The sequence below is a fragment of the Hylaeus anthracinus genome, unplaced genomic scaffold (assembly GCF_026225885.1).
Source record: "Hylaeus anthracinus isolate JK02 unplaced genomic scaffold, UHH_iyHylAnth1.0_haploid 12002, whole genome shotgun sequence".
In the NCBI taxonomy this organism is placed as follows: domain Eukaryota; kingdom Metazoa; phylum Arthropoda; class Insecta; order Hymenoptera; family Colletidae; genus Hylaeus; species Hylaeus anthracinus.
This window is the reverse complement of record NW_026534349.1, coordinates 9,515,399-9,529,922: the sequence shown is the minus strand read 5'-3', so window position 1 is coordinate 9,529,922 and position 14,524 is coordinate 9,515,399. Positions and strand designations below refer to the sequence as shown.

At 43.2% G+C, this 14,524-nt stretch overlaps 1 protein-coding gene across 6 annotated transcripts in view; it reads left to right on the top strand.

The window, feature by feature from the left end:
- The window catches only part of LOC128892114 (stress-activated protein kinase JNK), a 123,564-nt gene that overhangs the window by 22,573 nt on the left and 86,467 nt on the right, over positions 1–14,524 (top strand). For 2 of the 6 annotated variants that reach the window (XM_054152245.1, XM_054152241.1), the window contains exon 1: positions 4,560–5,233. The exons of the other annotated variants lie outside the window; for them this stretch is intronic. The gene's annotated coding sequence lies outside the window, so the exon portion shown is untranslated. Of the gene's footprint in view, positions 1–4,559; positions 5,234–14,524 lie in introns of those variants that run through there. 6 annotated transcript variants of the gene reach the window in all.

Sequence of the window (14,524 nt, the reverse complement as noted above, 5' to 3'; positions counted from 1 at the left end):
GGGATTGTTTTGCGACAGAGCGTCTTTTTTAGTAGTAGATTTATCTCGTCTCGTGCGCATCACTAAATATTTATGGGACTGACTGTATATGTATATGCATATATACAGAGATCGATATAGTCTCCATGACGGATATAGTCGTCAAACACAACTGACTTGTTATGGGACGTCACGGCTGAGAAAGCAATAGAAACGGAAAAGTAGAATAGGAAATTAAACATCAGACACAACGAAACCGAATGGATCTCTTTCGAAGTGTTTAACGCTAACCTCTCGTTTATATCGCTTCTTTGCTCCATTAATTTCGTCCTGAATGTCTCACTGTAACTCACTGTGTCTATATCTTTTTTAAATTAATTACCGCATTATTACAATAATAACGATGATAGAACGCGTACAGGCAAAAATGTCTTTCTCCGCGTTTTTTCCTCGAAGTGTAAATAAAATGATCGTCGGTGAAACAAAGGTGACCTAATTCTCAATTCTCGAATTAGAGATCTCATTTTTGAACTCGATCTAAGCTTAGCAGTCGTGTACCAAAAAAAAAGGTCTCGAGTGCCAAGTTAACCCTAAGTATCTCGAATCCAAAATTTCTCACCCTAAAACCAGACAAAACCCAGGATAGATATCGGAGAGGAAAAATAGGACGATTAACGGATGATCGAGCAATTATTCTGGCGAAAATAAATCTGCGTGAACCCAATGAAATCCACTGCGTGATGCGCGCGAATTCTTTCCGGAGAAATGGAAGCATCGACGACATTTGGCACGCGGGAATTCGCGGTGATGCCGCAAATGGATTCCCATAAAGTCGGGGGACGCAAATATAAACGGATCGATGGAGTGCGGGCGAAGCGGGCCAACGCATCATCGATCCTAGTAAATCGCGGATCAGCCCTTTTTCGTTTCATCCACTATACTTCTCCGTTTTCACGTGGAGTATAAGTCGTAGCGCGTAAATCCGTCGATCTTGGAACGATAGTTTAGACTTGCGTTTACATTTGGGGCAAGAGAGTTTATACATACGAGACTTTTGTCGTTTCTTGAATCTTTTGGAAACTTCTGATTGGTAAATTTTGTTATGTACCAACTCAGGCGCCTATTACGATGTACGCACATCGTTGGAAACAGGTGAACCCTTTGCACTCGAAGCTAGTTTGTTGCAGAATTTGCTAATAAGAGGAATCACGTTATATTAAAGGATGTAGCATAGAAGGCATGTAATTTCTTGTAATGCTACTTTCATTTGTTTGTTCGTACTACATGTGTGGAAATCTCCAAGAAAGTGCCTTTGAAAATGTTGTGCTTTAGAGAATTTATCTTATCTGATCTCTACCGAAGTTCTCTGGACTTGCAAGGTCCCGTCCTCAGAGGGAACATCCGAGTGCAGAGGATCAACACTAAACCTACCGACATTTATTTCTGTCTATTTCTACAATGGTCGATCAAATGGCTGGTCTTAAAGCCGCGCTTTTCAATTGCACGCAAAACGGTCATTTGGCCGATCGTGGTAGATTTAGCGTTAATGAAAAGTTCTGCAAGCGCTCCTTCGCTATCTTTCGCTGTGCGTGAACGTTGCTTTAACCGTTCTCTGCGAATCGTGACTTCCGCGATGAAAAACCGTTTGAACCGCGAGTTCAAAGGCGACGCCGCTGGCGTTGGCGGCTTCGATGATGCTTTTCGCGATTTCCGCGGAACTTATCGCCGCTTACGCTTAATTAACTTTAATTGCGTAATCCGCGGCAGTCGAGGATTACTCTTTCGCAGAGATTAAGAGGACCGAGATTAACCCAGACCGGTGGAGTCTGGCATCTGGCACGTGTCTCGACCGCATTCTCGTAAATATGTTTGCTCGTTTATGCACTACCTTACTCCGACTCTCGCTCTCTCGCCTTCGGGACGGCATGCTGCTCGCTAAGCCGATTACACGAGAGAAAAAGAGAGAGAGAGAGAGAGAGAGAGAGAGAGAGAGAGAGAGATCGGCCTTACCTGGTCGCACAGGTGCAAACTCTTCGGGTGATCCAATGTCGTTCGATTTTTTGTCGGCCGATACATTTCATTTCTCGGTCGAGCGACTCGCTTTATGGTCGTTCCACCTTTCGTGATCTACCTCAACGATCTCTTCCTCTTACACGGCCTCCACTTTTTGCTTCCTCGCGCCAAACACGGCACGACGGAACCTCGATTATTGTTGGGTCGTTGGAACTCGTTATTGACAAATAATAGAAACTTCTAAAAAATTAACCATTGCTAACAAGAGACTTAGAAATTCTAGGCAATCTCTTTATAATACTCTCATGAAGATATCGTATAGATAATGTTGTAATATCGCGCTCCCCACGAGTAAGAATTCAAACAAAAACACGAATAGCAGGGCGCGGAATTGATCGTGTAGGAAAAGCGATCGATTGTCGATCCGAAGATCGTTGGTTCGAATCTCCGTGCCTTATTTTTCGTAGGGACTCCTACAATATATACGATGAGACGTGTGTATAATATGCGCCATGTTCATCCATAGATAAACTGATACAAAAATCGGCCCACCCCTAACCGATATCCAACATTCCCGTTTCTTCGTTGTCAAAGGACTGCCTTGCGATCATTCGCTAAACATCACGGGCTTTCCCCTCGTTTTCTGCCTTTATCGCGCGTACCGCGAACTATGGCACGCGAAAACCGTGTCAGTGTTTGAACAGTTGATCACTGCGCGTGTTTCTTCGCAAACAATGTATCTCCCGACTTCCAGAAAAAGGATCGCGTCGTCGCGATACGCGACCGCCTATAGGTTATTCGGATATTTTTATCAGCGCGTAATTCCGCAGGAATGCCGCCTCGGAACGGGACTCGTATCGTCTCGAGCGTGATAACGATCCAAGCGTATTATTAGACCCGTAACGTGTTCGTTTTGGTATTTCCTTGTCGTTTTTCCTCGAGGCGATTGATTTTTTCATTGCATCGGAGAAGTAGACTGAGAAAATTTACGAGTTTCGAAGCTCGTATACGTTTCCATTGGTCCAGTCGAATGCAAGAGACTCGATCGAATTATAGAAGATACGCGAAGCACTCGAAATGGACCATCTGTTGGGTAGGCAAAGTGTCGATTATTTGCTTTCAAGCCTAGTCAGAGGGTGTAACTTTCTTGAGTTTCAAGTTCTAACTTGGAAATTGCAATGAACTGAATGAGTCATTCAATTTTCGATACATCGCAGACAAATATTTGCACCTATCCTTGATTTGCGACTTATCGTTCAGACTAAAGGCGAGATAAATAGACTCAAGGCGTGAATCGACACTTCGGTCTTTCTATATGTTAAAACCGTCATCTTCGTAATTGTTGCATCTATATCATCATCTACCAACGCAACGAATAAATAGATTTTGTGGACAATAATCAAGTTTCGGGTCTTGCAAAGCCCCGAAGACAGGGTGCTAAATAAATCTTTGGATATACAACGTAACGCGAAAGTTTCCTTGCGGTTGCATTTTTAAGTTTCCTTTAGAGGGGTAAAACAAAGACGAGTGTTCAATAATAGAGAATTAAAATATAATGAAGTGAGTGGCACAAGAGCACAAGGTCTTCCACCATATAGAGTGGCTAGAAAAATAACTGTCCGAGAACTTTTGCGCGATGCTCACTGAATCCACTTCGGTAACTCCGCAAGTAATACCTTTATCGGAAATTAGTTCAGACGAATGTCGTACGGTTTCGAGGGGAGGCATAATTTAATGCTACTGGGTTTTTCGTCAGTATACACGTGGAAGACATAAGACAGTCGAGTGTGTTCTTCTCTGTAAGTGGAGTTACATGTTCTTGGATACGTTAATCGATCTAGTTCATTAGTAAAGTCAATTAAGAAGTCACCTATAGGAAAAAATTAAGCTGTTGATGTGTAACGTCTTCGTTAGGGTAATTCTATCGTAAATTTGTTTTTTTTTTTGTTTTACATGTTTATGTTGTCCTTCGTATCTGTAATTAAGTAAAATTACCGTTAGTTTCGTCTCGACCAAATAAATTTTATTTTCTTTAATTAAATTAGCGTTTTCTAAGCAGTACAACACTTTGTACAGGATGGAAATTATCAGAATGGTAGTTTAATTCTCGTTTAACGACGTTGTTTCGAAAGGGTGGCGCACTGGCTCCACCAGACTACCCCGTATAAGGTGGCTCGTGGTAAAAAGAGGTTGTTAACGACCATTCTAGACAGTGTCTCCAGCTTCGGACAGTAAAGAATCACTGGATTAGAGCGACGTACAACCAAAATGCGGAAGATCGCGAATTGGAGAAGCAGTCGGATGAAGGAGAGAACGCTCGTAAACGGAGTTAACGCGACGGTTCAAGGGAGCACTCTACCCGGCAGGAGGATATCACGAATCGTCCCGAGATAGCCTGATCGTCGGAGGGGTGGTTGGCCGCGATGGAGGGGGTGCGTCGACCGCGCGCGAGGACGACCGAGGGCGAGAGCGCCGGAGAGGGAGCGAGACCGAATAGATACCCCGATAAAAACGCGTGGGTGGGGGAAGGTCGGGTCGCGCAGGCGCCAGCCCCGAACTTCCCTTTGGTTGATCAGTCGTGCGTGGCACTTGACACGCGTCGCGTCTTTCTATAAGTTTTGGGGTGCGAACCGCGTCCGTTTCGTCCACCCGCTCCGTTTCTCCGTTCGTCTGTCGCGCATGCTTTCCCGTTCTCCGTCCTGAACGTATTCTGTGAGTCGGTGTTTCTCGTCGCCGCATCGGGAATCCCTGAAAAAATCGACGATCGTCGGGAAACGATATCTCGACACGGTGCCATCGACGCGTGCGTCCGTGCAAACTTTCCCGGGTACGGAACGTTGCGTTCAAAGTGCACACTCCTCGAAAACTTAGGTGTACGTGGGTCGAGTCGAACCGCGGGGGGAACACAAACGACTAAGCGATCGTATCGCGGTGATTTAATGTGAGAAACGAGCGGTCGCCTCCACGACTCCGTTTCTTTTGTTGTGTTACGCTGGGTGCAGTTCCTCTGTGATATCGTTGATAAAGTCTCGTCCGCCGCCGCTCGACCACGTGTCTCTGTTCGAACGACGAGACCGTCGAGACAAGAAAAGCTTCGGAGTCCGAAGTTCGACGTCTGTTCCCGCTCTACGAGTTTCTACGGCTGCTGGACAACGTTGGCTGCCGTCGCCCGTCTCTCCGCTGCCTTCGATTCGATGCGAGTGCCGCTCCTACGAGGGAAACGAGGATCGATATTTACGAGGTAGGACGAGTCCTTTCACGAGTAATTCGGGGTGCGTTGGTCGCGTTCGCAGGGTCGATTCGATATCGATGGTCGCTTGAGAACGATCCACGATGGTGTCTCGCTTATCGATACAAAAATCCCGACCGTCGGTCAGTAATGGAATTACTTCCGTGTCGGTTCCGAGTTAAAAACCGTCGCTTTCTATCGAACCGTTTCGGTATCTACGCAAAAGTGTCGTTGCGCGTCGATTATATCTAGCACGTGTTGGTATCAATTTTTGATATCGATTCTCGGGAAACGGCATCTTATCAGTACAAGCTGAATACAATCGCAACCTCGATCGGACTGATTTCAATTATTTATTTATAATGACGACTATTGGTGTTTAAAAAGAAAGATCATATCTGCGTAAATAAAATACAATTTATTCAAATTATTTCTGAAAATTTTACGAGTTGTCAAAAATAGACTCGGAAAATCTCATCCATGTCTCGATTATATTTTCATGAAAATTGGATACGATACGATGAGAAATATAAAAGTTTTTTGAAGTACTGGTTGAAAGTTTGAACTCGTTGGAAAATATTGTTTTCGCGGCAGGCAGTCGCTCGAGCTAAAGAAACGTAAATATTGGTAGAGGTGATTCAAGTGCGAGTATCCCTAACGGAAATTTGATCAGTAGGCGAGACATTCCGCGCTTTCGTTTCCCCTTTTCCCGAACCTTAGAACGCTGGCATACCTCTCGCTGCTCGTTTCGACCGCTAATGAACGTATGAGCGTTGACCATCGGAACTCGATCGACCGTGAAATCGCGTTCGTCCGAGCAAAATGAAGGCGACCTTCGAGGAGAACGCTCCTAGGCTTCGCCGTAATCCGCTCGCTCTTTGGCTAGCAATTCCTTTCAATTAGATTTGCCCGTTTACATCATACCACGGATATTGGTGACGAAATATGCTTCGAAAGAAGCTCTTAATATCGAATATTGTTCATTTGTCTATCATTATTAATATACGTCTACTAAAACGGACACATCAGAATAAATTAATCGATTTGATGCTCCGTGTAACCTAAACGTCTAACGCTAGGTGAAGGTAAAAATGCCTCTCTTCTCGATTTCCTCAAGTAAAACAAATTCCAGAAACAAATATTTTTGTTACGCAACGTTACTGCTGGCTCTACAAATCCCCTTTAGAGATACGTGTTTCCAGAATATAGAAACAATTCTAACAATCTCGTAAAGATAAAGACCCACTATTATTGTAGCGCTCGTATCTTTATAGTAAACAAATGGTGCTTTTTAACGAGTATTAAGTCGTTAAAAGAATAGGCAGTCTCAAACTTATCAACAAGCGAAGGAGAAATCGTTCCGTATTTGTCATTGAGACGTATCGTTCAATCTACGATAACTCCAACTGTATAAATCGACAAACCCATCCAAGTTTGACGATACAAGCGTTTCTCTTGTAGATTCTAACGATGATCGAGACAAAAAGGAACACGTCATTCTCGATGTCTCACCTTGTTTCTTAGAACGCAAGTGTTTCCTTCGTTTGTCTGTTAATTATCATTCCACCAAAGAGTGTGCAACCGTTAAATAAATAAAATTAAAGAAGTAGGTACGGTTACGTCACTCTGTCGCGTGTAAGAGCAATGCATACGTTCGTTGATTCGCGTAACGAGTTCTTTTGGCAACGCTTGCGCGGGTGGATTACGCGAAATCGGTTTCAGAATTTGCTAGGGAATTGGCGAGACGCGTTCGTCAGGCTCGCTTTGTGATTTTGATACAAATTACTGTCATGTTAACTCCTTGATCGCGCCCCGTTACTCGCCACTGCTCGGCGAAAATTGTTAAATTTAGTTCTTCGTAACCGACTGTTTCTCGACAAAGAGACAATATGATCTCGTTAACGCGGTGGGTTACGTCTACGTTAGCAGCGGCCATTGAAATGTTAATAGCGCTTTTTCGAAGGTGCGAGTTACGGGCAGATACTCTTGTAGGCCGAACGAAATGGAATTTTGTCGACTTAGGTAATTACTGAATTAAATACTAGGCATGTTTATGGGTTATTAGGCAATACTTTCCTTCGGAAAAACTTAAAAACTTTGCTGATAATTGACATAGAAATAGATTTGCTTGAATTTGAAAGCAGCCTATTGCTAAATCTTGTTCCTCGTGGATCAGAAGTGAATCATGTCGATGGAAAATTCGGAAAATTGTAATAAATTTACTCCGTTTTATACTAACGGCGTCCTTCGATCTCTTGAAATCATGGGGATAGAGTGACCTCTTGTTTATCAGTTTCCTGGGTGGGGCTACGTGTTGCGCGGCGAAGAAACGTTTTTACGGCGACAGGCCGGGAGGAAAGGGACGCGTAAATAGAGTTCGGACGCGACGTTATAGGCCTTACCGGAATAACGGAAGGTTTACGTAATGCGATCTTGTAAACACGACCGATCCAATTACTCCCTGAACGGCATAAATCCGCGTAGGACACTTCCTTCGGTCGAACATGGCACCCCGCTGGCATTACGTCCTGTGTTTACGTTCTCGTTTCAAATTTTCTTTACCTTTTTTTTTGCGCAAGATTCACTGGACCTCATGTTCGTGGAATTCCGAGACTCTCCAAATTCCATGAAAAACAATACACAGTGTGCGTGGAGTTTCGAGTCGGATTTTCCAACTTTTACGCGTTGCTATAATGTCGCATGGTCTTTGGCGTTAGAGTTAGCTTTGGCCTCGATCACCAGATTTTCTAACTTCCACGCGTTGCTAAAATGCCACATGGTCTTTGGCGTTAGAGTTAACTTTGGCTTTTCACTTTTCTTAAAAAGTGTCCAACTTCTCTAGAAACTTGCATAATATAACGTGAAATGTCGTCCCGAGTCTCTACAGGCGCCATCGTAAACCCCTGATCATCTGTCATTCAAGAAATCCGCGACTCATCGACGCAAAAGGAGCAAGTCTCTAACGACCACCTACATCGTCGACTCGAACTTTCCCTGTCAATCATAATTCCTTCTCATGTAACCTGCCTCGACTAACCGTCGATAGAAATAGTGTCATCGCCCCGTTCATAGTATATTGGATTAAAAACCCTTTGTACTCTGCCCCATCTCGTTACAAAACGTGCGAGCAGGAATGGCATTACATAAAATGGCCTGACTTTGGAAACGTGTCTTTTGTGATATTATTAGACTCGATGATAAATTCTTTTAAAATGATTTATGTTTGCAGTAGTGTCACTAATAAAATTTGTTAGACTTATGACGTCTTTTCATAGGGGAGACCCAAGTGCAAAGGGTTACAGTTAGGATAGAAAGATGTTCAAAAGAACGGAATTAGAGTGTCGACATTATTCTTTCATTTAACCTCTTCTTATTATCAAATTTTTCTTCTTTTTATTATTGACAGTAATCATAATTATAAAAAACCAAACGTCCACGTATGTGTCCAAGGGCGTGAAGAGGTTAAAGAGCGTGTTCGAATACATTACCCGATACGTGTCTGCGAATATCTGATTATTCGAGCTTTCGAATCGACGAGTTTCCCTCGCGAAAACGACTTTTCCATCGCGTTTCACCGTTCGTTTGAAACAAACACGGGGAAACGAGGATGTTCGTTTGGTGGGCGTCGGAGGGTCACGAATTCCGTGCGATATCGTCGCAACGCGACGGCGTTTCGAACGTTACCTGAGCCCAGGGAGTCGCTTGGCTCTGTCCAGTCGCGCGGAATGCCCCTTTTAACGCGACTAGCTCGAACGCGCCACAACGGCGGAAAACGTGTAGGAGTGACACCCGGGAATGCACGGCTACCCGCCTCAAATATGTAATACTAACACACATACTTGGCTATCGATTTTCTAGCGAACTACCCCTAGCGCGCTCATCCGAGTCGCTCGCGTCTCGCTATGGTAATTCTTCGCCGTTCGAGCTGGTTGCATTCTTTTAATTTCTCGCTGAGCGAGCGCGCCGTGGAAATCTTTGGGAACGCGGATATATATGGAGTAGTTTGGTGAAATATGAAAATCGAGACTATTGCGAAATTATTTAATCAATCGGAAATAGAGAATCTCTTTTTTTTTCTATAACCGCCTGATTGCTGAATTATTTGGGAAAGTCTTATCATTATCATATTTTGAGTGGGTTATTTGATACGTCGTAGTTGGAAGCATTCAGCGCTACATTCAGTGTATTATTGAATTACGTTTCGACAGTTTGCGCGAACAATTTTTTAATATTAGCACTCAACTTCTAGTAATTAATCGAATGAATTCTCGACACTTCTTTTTATAAAAGATATATTTTTTTTTATAAAACATTCCCTTATAAGGACTTACAGCTTTCATACTCATCTGTGCCCGATAGGATAGGTAAAATATTCATTTTTCCAATCCGACCCGGGGGCAAAACAGTTGGCCATGCCAACTTTTAAGGCCATCATCGGAATTCATGAATGTTATAGCAAAGTCCAGGTTTGGGTCAGGCTAGAATTCTATTCATTTGTGCTATCCCATAAATTACGCTGTAACATCTATATTGTAGCCATCGTCGAGCAGATAAGATACATACCAATGATACTAAACAAAATTGTATTCTTTTCGCTAGTCACATTTCAATCTAATCAGAAATTCTAACGCGGTTGAATTCTGTTGCTATTCTCTCGCGTGTGAGATTCTCCCGGTCACCGTCAGCATTAGCATTATCTTTCTCGATGAAAAATGTAACAAGGTGTATAATAACCGTCGGGTGCGGCGAGTCTCGTGGGCGCGTCGTCGGCGCGTATTCTCGGTGCATAGCTTGTCGCGGTCGGCCGTTAGATCTGTCCTCAGTTAATAATGACTCGACCGTCTGATTTAACGGCGTCGTTAGAACGGTCGCCTATACGCGAAAGACATAGCACGCGCGGTTTCGAGGTCCTTACGACTCCATCGCCCGCGGCTATTAGCTTTCGCGGTTGACACGTTCGCCTCGAGTAATTGGCCGTATTAAATTTAATAATCCGACCGCGAGATCGTACCTCACCCATTTCCGCCTTCCTGTTTCGCTTTTCGTCGACTGTGTTCGATCGTGCTCGATTACCCCGTCTTTGCGACAACGCCGGATTAATCGCGACCGAACTTGTAAAAGGAAAAGTACTCGACTCGGCGGAAGAGTCCGTCGGCCTCGATATTCCTCCTGGAAACGTTTACAAATCTCGTAATGAGAAACGGACGGAGGAAGGTTCTTCTTTCGGTTGGAGATGAGCAAACATTCTATTCGACGAATGAAACCAAGTTAGAGAGATTTATTCAGGTTTCTTCCGCTGAGCGGTTTATCTATCCGGGGGATGATAATCTTGCTGGTTCACAGAAGCTATCATTTAGAATTAATGTTTTGTAGGCTTCTTTGGAACCCTCACTTTTATGTCGCTTTTCCAGTACTAGGCAACGACCATCTTTCCCTCGATTCACTTCTCGTTCCTGTTGTATACAGTCGTGGAACTCAGGATGTTTGTAACTCTTTCGTTTCCTTTTCTCCCTTCTAACTTTTATGCCTGTGATAGTAAAAGTTGAAATTACTCAAAGATTAACATATACAAAAATAATGAAAGTAGACTGCCGGATAAAAGTATACTTTACGTGAATCTAATCCTTACGAGGCTAAACCATAGTCCTTTATAAACACAGTTAATGAAAAGCAGTGAATTTTCATTCAACGACCAACCGGATGAGCAGCTGTTGGTTTTTTTTTACCTTTACTCGATATTTGTATCAAGATAGGAATTTAGCCTCCCATCTCCAGCTCGAAAAGACGCATGTCGCCGCAGAATTCGGCGCGGCGGCTACTTTGAGCAATACCTCGAACTTAATAATCCGTGATGTTAGTACGAGGCTCGATGCGCGCCGTCGCACATGAGCTCCTGCCGTTTGTGGATTACACGCTGGTGTACTAGTCCACTCAAGCGAGCAACAAAAATAGCGGAACTAATTCTCATAGTTTTGATGCGGGATTCGTGTGTATGCAGTCGGCTCTCGAACAATGCAGATACGGTTACTCGTGATTCTTTGTGTCTATTTTTTGTATAGTCTTTTGTAGTCCGATTGCATTTGCTTGGATTCGTGTAATTCGCGATGCATTCGTAATTATAATTCGTAATTATAATTAAGCGCACACGCGTGTGTATTACATCTTCTTACGAGCTTCTTTTTTTATTTTGATAACCGATCAAGGCTTATTAAAATTTACACAAAAAAAGTTAAGTAGGCTCTCCGAAACTTTTCAGTTTTCAGTTTTCATCTGAAATCGTTGGGGATTTAAATTTACTTTAAAGACATGTCTTCCTTTTATATGAATGAAAGCTACGTTCGATGCTGGCCTCCGAAATACTTTCAAAAAGTTACACTATTTACTTGAATATATATAAAAAATGTTCTCAAGGTTTCATTAAATAATATACGTTACTTTCTTGATGAAAAAATTCATGCAAATCACTAAAAAAACGTAGTCCTAAACCTATTTCCTCCCCCTAAGTCTTTACTTAAGTATCACGCAACGTATCAGCGGGGTTCGTATCCCGTGTGCACGTTTACGAACACAGTTCACAGTTCAGCTGCCTCACCCTGTATATGAAGTACAGCACTATCCAGCTCCCGGCATCCGGTCATTTCCGTTGTTCCGCTTTGTTTTTTCCCTCCCTTTTGATCTCTCAGCATTTTTCCTCGGAAGAAAGCGAGCCACTAGTCGGATTAAAACGTAATTAGCCAGGATCGAGCGGAGCCCGTTCGTTCAACGGTGCGAGAGAAATTTTCTTATTTATAACGACCAGGTGGATTTTCATTAACGTCGTTCTCCCTTCGGACGCGTTGCATTCGCGGCAGTTTACAACGCGGCACACTCGCGAGATTAAAAATTTCATTTCTCCCGGCGCGGCTTGGCCGCGAGATTCGACGGGATTGTCCACGAAATACTACGGCGCAAAATTATCCCGGGCTTACTGTATTTCTAACGTTGGCCCGTAAATTTATTCCGACCCCCTCGCGTTAACCTTCTGGCTGGCCTTTCCGTGCAAAAGATTACGCGTCCTGGAAAAACGAAATTAGTGAAAAATGTTCCTTGCGTGCTCCCTAAAAGTGTGAGGGACTTGGTAGGATATTTCGGAACAACGCGCACTTTTGTTATCACGAACCAGAGATTTGTAGTTGATTTTGGTACATCTACGGAACAAAGCCAAGCCGAATAGCATACCTCGAAATAAGCAACTCGCTCGTGACCGGCGAGACAATACTGTATTACTATTAAAGTATTAAGAGCTGAAGACAGAGCTGGAGAATATTTCGAAATGTAAAGGGTTGGATGATGACCATAATCACAAGTGTATCACCAATAACTCTATAAATTGCTCGAAATTGTATATACACACTGTGATTGAAGGGGGTGAATTCTGCTCGCACGTACAGGTGTATTTCCATAAAATCATTTCGACGGTGTCGGGTATTAAGACCTCACTCACCTTTAATCTCGTCGCAACCACCTGTGAAAACGAGACTGACTCGAATTCGCGGAAGGTGGCAATCGATACGGTGGCTCGCGTGTTGCCGCGGTCATCGTACATCGATAACGAACGAGGCCGGGAATGCAGCGGCGGGTAGATACGTCTCGTATCGTTCGATTTATGTTCCAATTCGCGGAACACGGCTGGGAACCAGTGTCGGGCATTAATCAATTACGTTTTTAATCGCTCGCACGATCAGTTGAAAAATTAATCGCAATTAACTGTAATTGCAATCGCCAGGCTGGATTTCAATTCCAATTGGAAAATTAATTGTTTGATTTCAGGCGCGCCAGACGGTTATTTCTTGCGGGTTGCAAACGGCAATTGGTAATTAAAATATTTATACTATTCGCAAACTAGCGGTTCTATAATTGGCTCCGTATATATTACTAAGTAATGTGCCTGTTCATTTGATGTGCTACGTACATATTTTCGGAAGAAATGTAGATTCCTTTAAAGGGATAAATAAATGTAATGTTATAAAATTTAAAATAATACCTAAGTCTTAACAAATTTCTAACATTCTCATTTCCGAATTTTATAGAAATTTTAAATTTCTTCATTTTAATCATTCACTGCTGACTACTCTTTATTACTACGTATTATATCAGCACTTAAATATTATTCTAGCTCCCAGAGCAAAACGTTCTAAAGCCCAACAGTGAATGGCTTAAACTCGCTCATAATTCACCCATCAATCATTCGTTTGATAACTCGTGATTCGTATCGCGAAAAATGATAAAGAACGAAGGGTCGACCAAAGTTGCGTGCGCGAGCAAGTAGATCGATGTTCTTCCAACGCAGCTTTTACTTTTACCAACCTTTTAATCTCGATCGCTGTACACCGAAGATTGATTTATTCCAAGGTTAAGAAAAGTGTTTCGGCACTCGAAACTTGAGGCTTCGTTCGAGGTGGGGGCTAACGATATAATTTCACGAGTTTGGCATCGATTCGCACTCCACATTCGGGCAACAATAAACCTCGGGAGATAGTCCGGTTCACGTGGGATTCGCGCAATAGCGATATAAACTCGGCTCCGGTAGCACTTTTGCACTCTATATTAATACATTAATTTCCCTCGTTCTCTGCACACACACGGACAGATCCGTATTAAAATAACTTGTGCCAAAGCATGCGCGCGGGATTCGAATCGACGGTACTGCGGCTCTGATGCATGGTTACGTGCGCGTGACCGTCTGCAACCCCCTCGTCGTTAGGGTTGAAATAGCCTGAATTACTTGGCTGAAGGGTACAGCAGCTTGGACATTTTTAGTTTGTTTGCAAATGAGGAAATGCCGAGGTCAATCGAACATGAAAGCACTTGCGAAACTGAAATCTGACTAAAGTTCGAAAGAAATTGGTGACTCGAAGGCCTTGCGTTCTTCTTGCGAGCACCAGCAGTTCGATCTTTGGTGCAATATATTATTGATGCGCTAAAGAGTCAAGTTTTCAGTATAATGCCAAGTTTATCAATGTTACCAAGCAGTACTTCGAGTGCATAGGGTTATACTACTTATTACACTTCATGTCTGAAGACCATGAACTGTGTTTCCATTCTTTCCTTGCCTTTGTTTCTTTATTACCGTGGTGGAGGGGAAAATCTTCTAAAAGACACCCCCCAGATGTTGTTGGGGGTAGTGTCAGATTTTTACTGAATAAAAGCTTTTCCACTACAGCTCCCCGTGGCGGAATTATCCCGATGGTAATACATCGGCCATAGAATATTTTTTCCTTGACCTAGCTCTCTCATCGCTACTCGATGGAACGAGACAGATTC